The following is a 13987-nucleotide window of genomic DNA, read 5'->3' as shown; positions in this document are numbered from 1 at the left end:
ATTTTGTGATTTTTTTTCCAGCTTTTTTTTTTTTTTTTTTACAATACTTGAGTAGGGGTGAAGGCAGACAATGGGGGGAGTAAACCAGGATTGAGGCTTGGCAGGTTAAGATAAGCAATAGGATAAGGAGTCAAGGTATTCAAGAGAAGAAGACAGAGTTGAACTGGTTCACCAAATAATCAAGATAGGGAAAGGAGGAAAGTGTAGCTATCATGTGTGTGTTGGGGGGGTGGAATGGCCTGGGAAAGGACTAAGGGGTCAAGGGATTGGAGGTCACAATGAAGACAAAAGACAGTGATTGAGACTGCAAGGCAGAAGGAGAGGTGGGATGACAACAGTTTGTGATCAGATAAAGAAATTTCAGAGTTCCTGAACTTAGAAATAGTTCATTTGTGAATGATAGAAAGATCAAGGACATAAATCTTTGTGTAGCTGAAGTGGGGTAAAGGGGTAGATCACAGGAAATGAGAAAGTCAAGGAACTGGGAAATAAAGGTGATTGTGGGAATATCAGTAGGTATGCTGAAGTCCCCTAGTGTGAAGGCAGGAATTGGGGAGGAGAAAAATACTGTGAGCTAAGCACTGACCTCTCTGAAGAATGAAGTAGAACATTCTGGAGGTTAGTAGACAACAGCCACCAGGATTTTTATTGGGTGTTAGATACAGATTGAGTGAAACTCAAAGGAGAAAAGGTTACTGAGTGATGGAAAGTCTAGAAGAGGCAACTGGGAGCAAGTTATATTTTAATTAACCCCTCTCCCCCAGTGAGTCTAGGGAATGAATTAAAATGCAACGAATGCTCGAGAGGGAGGCTAAGGAGGTTAAATCAGGAGGGAGCCAAGTATCAGTCAGAAGATGAAAGGAGTGGGAAAGGAGAGATTTAAAATTGAAGCTTGCTACTGTTAACCAAAAAACAATATAAAAAGTTTATGAGACATGAATTGCAATTGGATTTTATTACAAGAGAAATGAATATGCATGTGGAACCCTATGCTAGTACAAAGAGTTCATGGTCCAAACAGAAACTTGCATATTTATGGAGCATGTATTCCAGAGATCACAGTGAAAGGAATGGTTAGCTTTAGAGTATGAGATTGGGAGTGAGTGGGGAGTGGGGAATGGAGCACTGAGGGGAGCACTGAGTTCCATTGAGGGAAGTGGGAATATAGAAGTGGGTGATGGAGAACAAGGACTGTCTAATGACTGTTGGGTGTTGAGGATTACTTGTATAGGGAGTGTATGACCAAGCCGGAGTTTGCTAATCATTGCTGTATGAGTTCAGGAGGATTAATAACATCATAAGGAACTTGGCCTCACAGTGTTATCCTCTCAGAGTGTTTGGCAGTTCAGGTCTGGGGACCAGTATAGCAAAATAGATGAAATAGAGCATTTCTCTCCTATCATCCTTAGGGAGGCAAGGCCAGGAGTCAGGTGGAGGGAGCAGGATATAAGGGCATCTCCCCATTCCCTGCAAGTAGAAAGGGTCTTCTGAAGGCAGCAAAGGTAAGTAGGAAGAAGTCAACCCAGGAGACCAGCATGTGATGGAAGGGTGACCTTTTGCTTATAGGAAGAGGCCAGGTCAGGAGACAAGAGATGAAATGGTTTAGGGGCAAACTCTGTAGGGTGATTGATAATTGATCTGATTTGGGAGGTGCCTTAATGTTCTGAGATTTGAAGCAATAAGTACAATGTCATGTAGAAACAGGAAGGGACCTTGCCTTGCCTGCCATTTGCAGTGAATAAATGAACTCAGTGTTCTTTGACTAGGGCTCTGCTCTGGATGTTTGCCATGATTATAATGCACACATTTCATAAGCAGAGGTCCATTTTGGCCATGCTTGATATTAATAACCATAGATAGCATCATCAAACAAAGCTATCTCTGTGGTTTCTTCTTTCAAGGAATCTTGTATAGTTTTCTATATGCATTAGAGATGTTTTGTTGGAGGAAAGGATTTTGAGTAGTATTGTGTTCTTCAGAAACAAATATTTTCATAGCCCACAGAAAATGAACACAATGGGATATTGTATCCTATACAGTTTTCAGGCAACTGTGGTAAAGATGTAGTCTACTGTGGACAATCACTGGTGATTGAAAGTTTACCTGTCCTCTTCTAACACCCATATCAAGAATGTCCTTAATTCATGGGTAGACTTTTCTCATACCATTTTTATATAGCTGGGAGAGTAGGCAGAATGAAGAATAGTTATATATTTTTTTTCCTTGGGCATGCTTTTTTTGTTAATGAGATTTCTGTTATGATTTTGTATCTTCCCACCTTCTGAGACCTTAAAATTTGATCCTTTAATGCTCTCAAAATTGTGTTACCTTCAACAAAGATCACTTTTGTATATACTTAGTATAAACTTTATATTTATGCATATATAGTATATATACATATATGTTATATATATATACCTTGTGTGTATATGTATATATGTGTACTTGTATGTATGTATGTATGTATGTGTGTGTGTGTGTGTGTGTGTGTGTGTGTGTGTGTATATCCAGCTGCTTTTTCCCATTTTTTCTTCATTCAAGGTCATTTTCACTTCCTCTATAAGCACATCCAGGAGTGTAATGCTAGAGTCCAACTGTGGAGGTTCCACTGTTCTTGATGGTAAGAAGGGTTTGTTTTCAAAGTATTGGCACATATTTTCCATCTTTTGACTATTAGTTGTACTCCTTCCAGTTCCAACCTTAAATATCCTTGGGGTGACTTTGTTTAGTTAGGGCATTCTCCAAGCCTTCTTTAAATTGGTTTTCCTCTCTACTGCCCCTTGTTGCTTTATGAGGTGATACTGCTCATAATCTTTCACTCTTTCCTTGTGATATTTTACAAACGAGTTTATATTCCAAGCCTGTGTTGCCCTTGGCTGCTCTGTCTACTTACTTGGCAAATAAGTGAAGTGTTTGCTGACTAAGGGAGTTTTTAGGCTCTTTTGGTCCCCTGATTATGGCAATTGATTTACATCAGTTAAATTTCTATTTGAAAGGGTTATAGTAGGTGTCAATGTCCTATTCATTCATATGTATTCGTATATGTATGTATGTATGTAAAATAATCTAGCCTTTCAGGAACTTGCAGAGCTCCTTTAATGACCCCAAATTTCTCCTAGAAGTTATTATCACCCAACAAAAATTGGGTGCCAGCAGTCTACTGATTTTGTTGTATAGCTGTGAATCACACACCACTACAGTCACTGAAGAATTAAAAGTATCACTCAGCAGGCAATGGAGAGGCAATGGTGGATATGAGTCCATTGTAGAACATAACAAATATAGAACTCAGAAGAACAGCTGCATTAAAATATATTATTAGTGAAATGTATGATAAAACAGAAGTGTCAAACACACAGTTTACCATGTGCACTTTTTGAGTGAGGATACCTAAATTAAAATGTAATTGGCAAATATTTAACACAATTAATAAAAATACATACATCATAGATAATGGTAATTTTTGGTTTATTAAGTCAATAGGGTAGCCCATAGGGATCTTTATGTGTGTTTTAGGGCTCTTGTTTCTATTAGAGCTTGATACCACTGAAATAGAAAAGTAAGATGGACTGGTCACATGACAAGAGCAAAGTGTAACAGGTAGATTGCCCATACAGGCCTTGACTATATTCAGGATTTCAGGAGAGCAAAAGAATGGCACTCAGAAAATTTTGAAATGAATTTATGGGCACACGTGGAAAAGAAAGGCCTGGGATTGGCAGGAATGAATGAATTATGATCTACATTATTTGAAAGAACATTCACTTGAAGATTACAGATCCATGTATTATACACATTTGCATGCACACATGGATACATGTGTATGAATATATATTCTGAATACATATTCTGATCCCAGACCTTTGGGAACACATGGCAAGGTAGCTAGGTGATATAGTAGATAGAGTGCTGGATTCAGAGGCAGGAGGATACGAGTTCAAATCATGCCACAGACACTTAGTGTAATGGTCTTGGGAAAGTCACTTAACCTCTCTCAGCCTCAATTTCCTCATCTGTAGAGTGGAGATAATAATAGCTTAAATGAGATAATATACAAAAAACGCTTTGAAAACCTTAACTATGTAAATGCTAGTTGTTATTATTATGTAGGAGTATGACAAAGCTATATATTGTCACCTTATTAATTTAACTTATATGCACAGTACATCATGTCAAATGCCAGGCTGGATGAATCCAAAGATGGAATTAAGATGGCCAGGAAAATTATCAACAATATGAGACATACAGATAATACCACTTTGATGGCAGAAGAGGAATCAAGAAACCTCTTGATGAGAGTGAAAGAGGAGAATATAAAAGCTAGCTTGAAGCTTAGCATAAAAAGATCTTCCCAACATTCCTGGAAAATAAGGGGAGAAGAAATAGAAGCAGTGTCAGATTTTATATTCTTGGGCTCAAAGATCACTACAGATAGTGACTACAGCCATGAAATTAAAAGATACTTGCTCCTCGGAAGGAAAGCTATGATAAATCTGGACGGCACAGTAAAAAGCAGGGACATCACCTTGCTTACAAAGGCCCATATAGTCAAAGCTATGGTTTTTCCTGTAGTAATGTATGACTGTGAGAGTTGGACCATAAGGAAAGCCAAGCACTGTAGAATTGATGCTTTTGAATTGCGGTGCCAGAGAAGACTTTGAGAGTCCCTTAGATAGCAAGGAGATCAAACTAGTTAATACTTAAAGAAATTAATTCAGGCTATTCATTGGAAGGTCGAATACTGAAGCTGAAGCTTAAATACTTTGACCACATAATGAGAAAATGGTACTCATGGGGGAAAAGAAAACCCTGATGTTGAGAAAGGTTGAAGTCAAAAGGAAAAGGGGATGGCAGAAGATGAGATGAATAGAGAATGTCATGGAAACAATGAGCATAAACTTGGACAGACTTCAAGACATAGTGGAGAATAGAAGGGCTTGGCACACTAAGCTATAACGAAGAGTCAGATATGACTGAATGAACAACAACAACAAAAGAATTGCAATGTGAGATATTTAAATCTGATGAAATGACTATTCTTGCAGTTCTTATGCATAATTAAACCAACTCTGCCAATTCCTTTATTTGTCTCTGCAAGGAGAATACAGTGTCCATCTTTGCATATCAGTGTTACTTTCATTTATCATCTAGTACAAAAGTACCACAGTTAGGCAGTATAGTAGATAGAATGCCAGGCCTGGAATCAGGAAGACTCATCTTCCTGAGTTCAAATCTGGCCTCAGACACTTACTAGCTATGCAACCCTGGGCAAGTTGTTTAACCCTATTTGCCTCAGTTTCTTCATCTGTAAAATGAACTGGAGAAGGAAATGCAAGCCACTCAAGTATCTTTGTCAAGAACACCCCAAATGGGGTCATGGAGATTTGACTGAGACAACTGAACAACAACAAGCCAGCCTATGGGCTCTGTTGATATTCATGAAATATCAAGCTGTCTAAAAGAAGTCTCTAAGTATTTTGGGCAGACCTACTGTGGAGGGTTTATGGGAGGACATGGTCAAGAGCCATATAAAATGGACAAGTGTCAGGTTGCAAGCTGCATCATTGGAGAGAATAACTACATCCCTGAGATCACAAATCCATGGAAGTATCAAAATAGTAAGTAACAGAGAAGTAACCTACACTGTTGATCAAGGTAATAGTTATATCCTACCTACAGATAAAAAAAAAGCTTACTTCTTTCCTCCCCATAGGAGGTGAGCTGGAATCTTCAAAAAATAAATTCATAACACTCACATGTAAAATCTTAGAAGTGAGTGGAGATGATCATTCTACTTTCTACTTTGCTGTGACGTCCTATCTCTCCCAATCCTGTTCCAGCTACAATCCAGTTCTAGAGCTCTACATGGCACTGTGATGTGCCATGACTTGACTTAGGAACCACTGGTGCTTCCCTGGTAGCAAATATCTTCTTTTGGTGCCATAATTCAGTCCTAGTGTCATGTAGTGAAAAGAGTAATGAATTTGGAACCCTGAATCTACATTTTAAGGCCTGTGTAACCTCAGACAAGATGCTTAGCCTCTTTAGACCTCAGTTTCCTAATCAGAAACATGGAGATTTGGATTAAATGCTTCTAAGTTTTCTTGCAGCTCTAAATCTATGATTTGTGGCTTTTGTAACCCTCCAGGAACCTCTGCTGATGCTTTTATTTGTATGTATGTTCTTGGGCTTTCTTTTGGTTAGCACTTTTTGGCAGAAGGGTGGAGGGTGGGAAGGAAAGTTGCTGAAATTCTTTCAGAAACTGCTCAGGTTTTCTTGGCAAGATTGCTGTACATGCCTGCTATGTACATAATGAATTTAAAAAAAATAGACATGACATAAAATTTTTATTTTGAAACATAATTATAATTATTTTTCTTGAAAGAATTATTCAGATCATTGAGATACCCAAATGGTACCCCAAAACATGGTTGAGGGTCATAACCATAAATAGAAGAATAGAAACTACTGATGGTGCCTCATGGATTTTCTGAGCTGTGTTATTTGCCCTGCACCAAATGGGAAACCCAAGAATTGGGCATTTCTAATATACTAATACGCTTCTCTCTCCAAATATAAATCTGAAATCTAGTAATTAGTTAACACATCTATTAATGAATATGTAGCATGCCAAACAAAGCAAACAGTTTTGGATGCTACGGTTAGTTTTTCTCTATCTAGAGCAGAGATAATCTCATCAAATTTACATGAGCAAATCAATACCCTTTCACATTATAGTAAACACCATAGAACTTTCCAAAAGACTTCAGCCAACTTTGCAGCAAACAGCAAATTAGTTTTCCCTGGGATGCCATGGACTCATATTTTGATTTAAAGTTCTGAGAGACAGATCAAGAAAAAATATTAAGAAAGAAGCCACCTGGGGATAACAAGAATCAACCGTCAACTAGACTTTTTTTTTTAAAACCAAATAGTATTGCCATTCTACCAAAATGCTGAAAGTATTTACTATTGTATAGGGGGCAAAATTATGTACTAAATGAGTGACTGCAAATCAGTAATGAGTTTTGATAATTTCTATTGTAATTATAGGTGCCTACTTATGTAGAACATTGTAAGAGGCAGTGCCACATAGTGGTTAGAGAATAAGGAAATCCTGGTTTCAAGTCTCACTTTTGACATTGGGCTGCATGACCCAGTTCAAGCCACTTAATCTTTCAGTATTCCAGGCAAGTCTCTTAAGACTGACTAAGTTATGGGTTAGTTGCCATCTACTTCAGGGTAGAGAGTTCTCATACTGCCCAAATCCATTATTCACTGGTAATAGTAGTTTCCTCACTGGGAGATCTCTTTTTCGATAAAATTCCATGTTTGATTTTTCTCTCACTCTCCACTCCACTCCCACCCCGACTCCCCATATAGACATATACCACTTTGGTTTGCTTGTCACATTTCTTAACTTTGTAAGTGATTTCACTGTGAAATTGAGTCTACTCTACAGAACTATATAAAAAGGAAAAAAGAGCCAGATGTGACAGCTGTTGGGAATGTGGATGCCATAGGATTTGGAAACTGATGGTGTGAAAGGGAAGGGAAAGAGAAGATAAAATATAAGTAACCTCAAGGTTTTTAGCCAGAGGGCCCAGAGTAAATGACAATCAAGCATTGATTATGAAGAGAATTAGAAAAAAAAAAAAGGAAAAGAAAACAGGAAGGAAAGACGGTGTGATGTTTTCTGTTTGTAAATTACCTACTTGTCTCTTCTCTTTGGGCTATTTCTGCTGCTATGACATAGTTCAACTCAAATCAACCAATTAACAAACATTTATTTATTTGTGGTTCAGCCACACAGTTGTGTCTGATTCTTTGTGACCCCATGGACCATACTGCCATTGAGTTTTCTTGCCAAAGATGTTAGAGTGGCTTGCTATTTCCTTCTCTAGTGGATTAAGGCAAACAGAGGTTAAGTGACTTGCTGACGGTTGCACGTCTAGTAAGTGTCTGAGGCTGGATTAAAACTCAGGTCCTGCTGACTCTAGGCCCAGTGCTCTATCCACTGAGCCATTTAGCTGCCTCTATTTATTTATTAGATGTTTACTATTTGCCAGGCTGAGTTAGGTGATGAGGTTATAAAGGCAAAAGTGAAATAGTCCTTGCCCTCAAAGAGATTACAATCTAACGAAAGAGACAACCTGAACATATACATATATCTGTATATATTCATATACAGAATATATACATGTATATCAGGTAATAATAATAATAACTAGTATTCATATAGTGTTTAAGGTTTGCAAAGCATTTTGCATATATCATTTGATTCTCACAGTAGCCCCATGAGGTAGGCACTATTATTATCCCCATTTTACAGATGAAGAAACCCTGGCTGAGAGAGGTTAAGTAATTTCCCGGGGTCATCCATCTAGTAAGTGAAGAGGGAGGGTCCTCCTAGTAGTTGGGGAATCAGGAAAGGTTTCATGTAGAAAGAAGCTGCTGCTTGAAGTGAGTTTCAAAGGAAAACAGGCCTGCCAAGAGGTAGAAAGAAAGCTCAGTTTCCAAGACCAGTTCCTTCCTAATGAGTTTGGGGTTGGGAGAGGGGTAGGGAAAGTGCTGGAGGTAAATGGCTAGTGTTACAAATGGTCTGTCTCATGTTCTCAGCAAAAGTCCTGGGAATGTATAACCAGATTTGCATTAACCTGGAGGGCACCATGTAATAATTCATGGGGGAAATAAGAAAGGCTGGTGATTCACAGAGGCTTGCTACTCCCAATCCTATTGCCCTGCAGAACCTGGTCCACTGCAGTACTAAGCCAACATGACGTTAGAGGGAGGCATCGTGGATAGAAAGAAATCCTCTGCTTCACATAAAGAGATCTGGAACTCCTGAGATTTTCATCAATCTAATGTACACAAATAAGGAAGAGCAGAATCCATGACAGGAGTTCCCCTGCCAGCTCAGTGATTAACTAATGCCTATCACCATGACATCTGGTGAGCTTTAATAGCTTACTCTGAGCTTGGGGAATTGGTGAGAAAACTCTTCAAGTGCCAGTGTGGAGACTTCCATCTGTCAATGACAAAGGTGGATTGGAGGCTCCTCTGTGAGAGGCACCAGCTGGACTAAAAGCTGGCAAGACATGGAGATCCCTGATATATCACTCTCCTCACCTCTCCGATAAGGACTTTCCCCTCCGGACCTCACACAAGCGCTTTGTTCTGAAGCTCTCTAAGCACTTAGGGATCATGGCATGTTATTCTTGTTTGTGGATAGGCAGCATGGTAGAATGGCTAGAGAATCTCCCTGGAGGTCACTAAGGCCTGTGTTCTTGTCCTGCCTCTGACCCATACTGACTGTGTGACCCTGGATAGGTCACCTAATCTTTCAGTGACCCAGGCTGTGCTCTAAGTCTGTAAATTACAGAGCATATGTCAATCTATATTGGCAGAGGAAGTGCCCTCTTCCTGAGTCCTGGATGATATTGAAAATCACAGGTTTGGTCCCTGCTTGTCTATGTTGGTATTTTATCCCAGGCCTTGACTGTGAGCTCAGTGAGGCCAAAGACTTTTATCTCAGTGTCCTATTTCCTCTAGTACCCAGCCCAGAACTGGACTTAGAGTAGGTGCATCATATGTGTTTGTTTACTGAATGAAGTATGAAATATAAGTCTTGCCTCCAAGTGACTTACAATTTAATTAGAAAGACAAGCACTCATACAATCTCAGTTGGAAGGGACTGCAAAAATCATCTAGACCAACCTAAACCTCAGTAGGAATTCCATTTACAATTTACCTTCTCTGAAAGGTGGTCATCCAGTTCTTATTTGGTTACTCCAGTGATAGGATGTAGCCATGGGGACAAAATGGGGAAGCGACAGAAACTTCAGGAATGCCTTCCTGTGAGTGTCTGTCTCCCCAGAACCTCTCTGCCTCTTCTACCACTCACTCCCATCTCTGCTGTTCCCAAATCTCAGAGAGCTATGCACTGGGTTTCTCATAGGAAAACCACTATAGCCTAAGATAGCTGGTGAAGTTCGTAGGCAGAATAGCTAAGGATCAGTGAATAAACAAGCTGGCACCCAGAAAAATTGTCATTCTCCTGTGTCCTAACTTGCTGTGACTGCCTACATAAGAAGGGGACATGACTTAATTAGATAACTAGTTAGACAGATGAACGTATAGAAATAAAATAATAGATAATTGATAAAGGTAAGTACATAGATAGATAGATAGATAGATGATAGAACATGTATTAAATGCTTCCTATGTACCAGGTTCTATGACTTCTATTCAAGTGGTAGGTATAGTGGAAGCTGTGATCAAAAATGCCAATGTCCTTTTCCAAAGATGCCCAGATCAAGATGCACATAATGCATTCCTTGATTCCTCTAGCTGAAAGTCATTTCTCTTTTTTTTCCCCATACGAATTACTATTCCTGGCGCATTTTGTCTATATCTGCCCTTTAACCCCAGTATATGCTTTATATTAAAGTTATCTGAGTACATGTCATATCCTTTCTAATAGGGTGTAAAGTCCTTGAGGAAAAGGACCGTCCAATACATTTTTGCATCCCCACAGACAAGTCCAGAGTCTGGCACATAGTGGGTATGTAATAAATATTTGTGGAAGTAAATTAAAATAGTTGTACTTATAAATCTACCTCCTGCTTCCTTGATGAGGTTACCCATTCGAGTTTGGGACAGACTTAGTTAAGAAGTTTTTCCTCATCATCAGTTGAAAGCTACCTTCCTGCAATTTCTACCCATGGTTCCCAGTTTTTTAGGGTGGTCATTGAAGGCTTCCTGAGTAGGGACAAATTTAACTGAGTTTAAAAGGACAAGCATATTTGTAGAAAAAAGAACCCAAGTTTCAGTCACAAAATTACAGAATCTTAGCATCTGAAGGGACCTCAGAAGACTTCTAGACCAGAGGTTCACAATGTGGGGTCCGTGGGCTTGTTTTATTAAGAATTTTTTTTTTGACTCTTTCAATATAACTGTTTTCTCTTGCAATCCTATGCATTTTTAAAAATGCATTTTAAAAATATTATTCTCAGCAGGGGTCCATAGGCTTCCTCAGACTGCCATGGGTTTCAGGACATTACAAAAAGGTTAAAAACTCTGTTCTAGTCCCTCCCATATTTGAACAAGAGCACACTCTGTGTCATACCTGATGGGTTTTCATTCAGCCTCCATTTGCGAACCTCCATCGAAGGGTAAGCCACTTCTTCCTGAGACAACCCATTTCCCTTCTGGTTGCTGTAATTTTTAGGAAATACTCTTTTATGCTCGGCCTAAATCAATGTCTTTTGCAACTTTGACCCATTTCTTCTACTTCTGTCTTCTGAAGCCAAGGAGAATGAGTTACTTCCTCCTTCATGATACAACCCTTGAAACACTTAAATGTAGCTGTCATATTCCTCTGAGTCTTTCTCCTCTAGGCTAAATGTACCCAGTTCTTTCAATCTTCATATTGTATATCTTGTGGCTATTCAGCCTCCCAGTCACCCTTCCCTGAATCTTCTCCAGATTATCAGTGTAATGTGGCTTCAGACTTGAGCATAGTACTCCAGATGTATTCTGGACCAAGTCAGAATACAATGGAACTATCATACCTGTAATCTTCTCAAAGCAGCCTAAGAGCTCATTAGCCTTCTTGACTGTCAAATTGTATTGTTGACTCATACTGAACTTTCCATCCAGGAAACCCAGCCCTTCTCCCTGCCAACCCCCTGGCCCCCGGGTCTTTTTCAGACGAATTGTGACCTGGTTGTGCTTCTTCCCATTCTTCCCATTTTGTGCTTGTAGCATTGATTTTTTTTTTTCCAAACCCAAGGTCATCGAAAGTTGAACTGAGACTGCAATTAAAGGCAAAAGGTAAAAAAAACAAAAACGAATCAAGCTTAAGCAAAAATGAAGAAAGGATAGGAGAATAGGAGCTGAGGGTGGGGGTGGAGGTGTAAGGGTGGGGCGGTGAGGGAGATTTAGCATTTGAAATGAGGATCTACCCATATCTTAGTTGAATCAAACAGTGAAGGAAGTTCTGATATCTCCCTACCATGAACTCAACTATTCTCTTGATTACTAACCATATAGAATCAACACAGCCTTGCAGATGGAGACAGTCCTTTTTTAGAGATATCCAATATCTTTTGGAAAATTGCATTTTACATGCTGAATGAGACATTATGAACATGATAATTTTCTTTGAAACGTGGCTTATAAGGTGAAGAAAAAAATAAGTTTCCTGCTCCTGGAGGTCTCTAAGAAAATGCTAGATGAATGCTTGCCGTGGATTGTGTAGAAAGGTTTCTTTAAGTAGAGGGTGGGTCATGATCTTAGGATCACAGCTCTACTGCTGGCAGGGACCTCAGAGTTTAATTAGTCCAGTGTCCTCATTTTACAGATGACAAAACCAAGGCTCGGGCATGGCAGATAATTTGCCTAAGATGACATAGATAATATCAGAACCAGAATGTGAACCCAGTTCCACTGATTCTAGAATCAAGAGTCTGTCTATCATCTCAACTTCTCAAAATCCTTTTTGAGCTCTTTCAAGGCCTGGGACTGAATCATATTTTTCTTGGAGGCTTTGGATGTAGGAGCTTTGACTTTGTTGTCTTCTTCTGGTTGTATGTTTTGATCTTCTTTGTTACCAAAAAAAGATTCTATGGTCTGACACTTCTTGCGAGGTTTGCCCATGATCCCAGCCAATTACTTGAATTATAAACTCTTTATTAAGGTAGACGTCTGCTTCCAATGTGGAGAATGTACTGTCCCACGCTTTGAGAGTTTATACAGCTGTTTTCAGAGATACTTCTAGGGACCTGTAAATTTTCAGTTCTACTAAGGTGGTATGAGAAAGTGCGAGGTGTTTACTCCTTTCCTGGCCTGGGTTCTGGTCTATGAGTGACCACAAGCACTCTTTTCTGACTTGTAAGGAGGATTTCCTCTCCACAGTCACTACAAGATCCACCACGCTAGCGCTCCTCCTCGCTCCGGGACCGCCCCTCAGAACTGTGACCCAGATCCAAGTATGTGCAAAGCAAGAGATTCCTCCCTCAGCACTGGCAAAGAGATCCCTGTAATCCCCCTCTGATCAGCCATCCGGTCCCCCTCAGCCTGTAGGCTGGAAGCTCAGGAGGCAGCCACCACCCTGGGGCCACGCTTGGGAACTGGGGCTGAGACCTAGCTTCTCTCTCACCACAGAAACAGACTTTTCCCACTGACCTTTTAAGTTGTCTTTGGCATTGGTGGGTTGAGAAGTCTGGAAACCACCACAGCTGCCCGTGATTCAGTCCTCTTAGGCCTGCTCCAGGTTCGCTGCAGCTTGCGCGCCCACACCAAACCATGCTACTCTCCCTGCCCTGCTCAATATACCTTTCTGATTAACTATCCAGATTGTCTTGGGCTGGAAATTTATTTCACTCTGTCTTTTTGTGGGTTTTCCTGCTCTAGAATTTGTTTAGAGCCATTTTTATAGGTATTTGGAGGGGTTTGGGGGAGAGCTCAAGCAAGTCACTGCTTTCACTGTGCCATCTTGGCTCTGCCCCTATCATCTGAACTCTGAGGTCCCTTTTAGCTCTGAGGTTCTATGTTGATGGGACCTCAAATGGACCAGTTTCTTCTCTTTCAAATTCTGGTCATTTATCCATTTTTTATACCTTATTCTTCTTCACATGCAAAATGAGAAAAAGTCCTAGCCCTCAACCAACTCACAGTGTTGGCAAAAGACTAAATGAAGTAATAAAAAAGAGGAAATTCTGTGAGCTCATCCTCATACTGTACTCTTATAACGCCTATGCCAGTGGTTTCATCAGTACTGGGATGCCCCATTCAGCCTTCACCACAAGGGTATAGCTCCAGCATCCCACCCCCATTCCTAACACACTTGTGTGCATACTTGTACCATATGCATGTGCACGCACACAGACATGCACACACAGAACCGACCCATCATGTACAAACATACATATCTAGAAAGGAAATACAAATAGACTTCAAAGCAGAAAGTTTCCTCCTACTTCAT

Source organism: Vombatus ursinus, unplaced genomic scaffold (genome assembly GCF_900497805.2).
Source record: "Vombatus ursinus unplaced genomic scaffold, bare-nosed wombat genome assembly UNPS02014973.1, whole genome shotgun sequence".
Lineage (NCBI taxonomy): Eukaryota > Metazoa > Chordata > Mammalia > Diprotodontia > Vombatidae > Vombatus > Vombatus ursinus.
Note: the sequence above shows the minus strand (reverse complement) of the source record.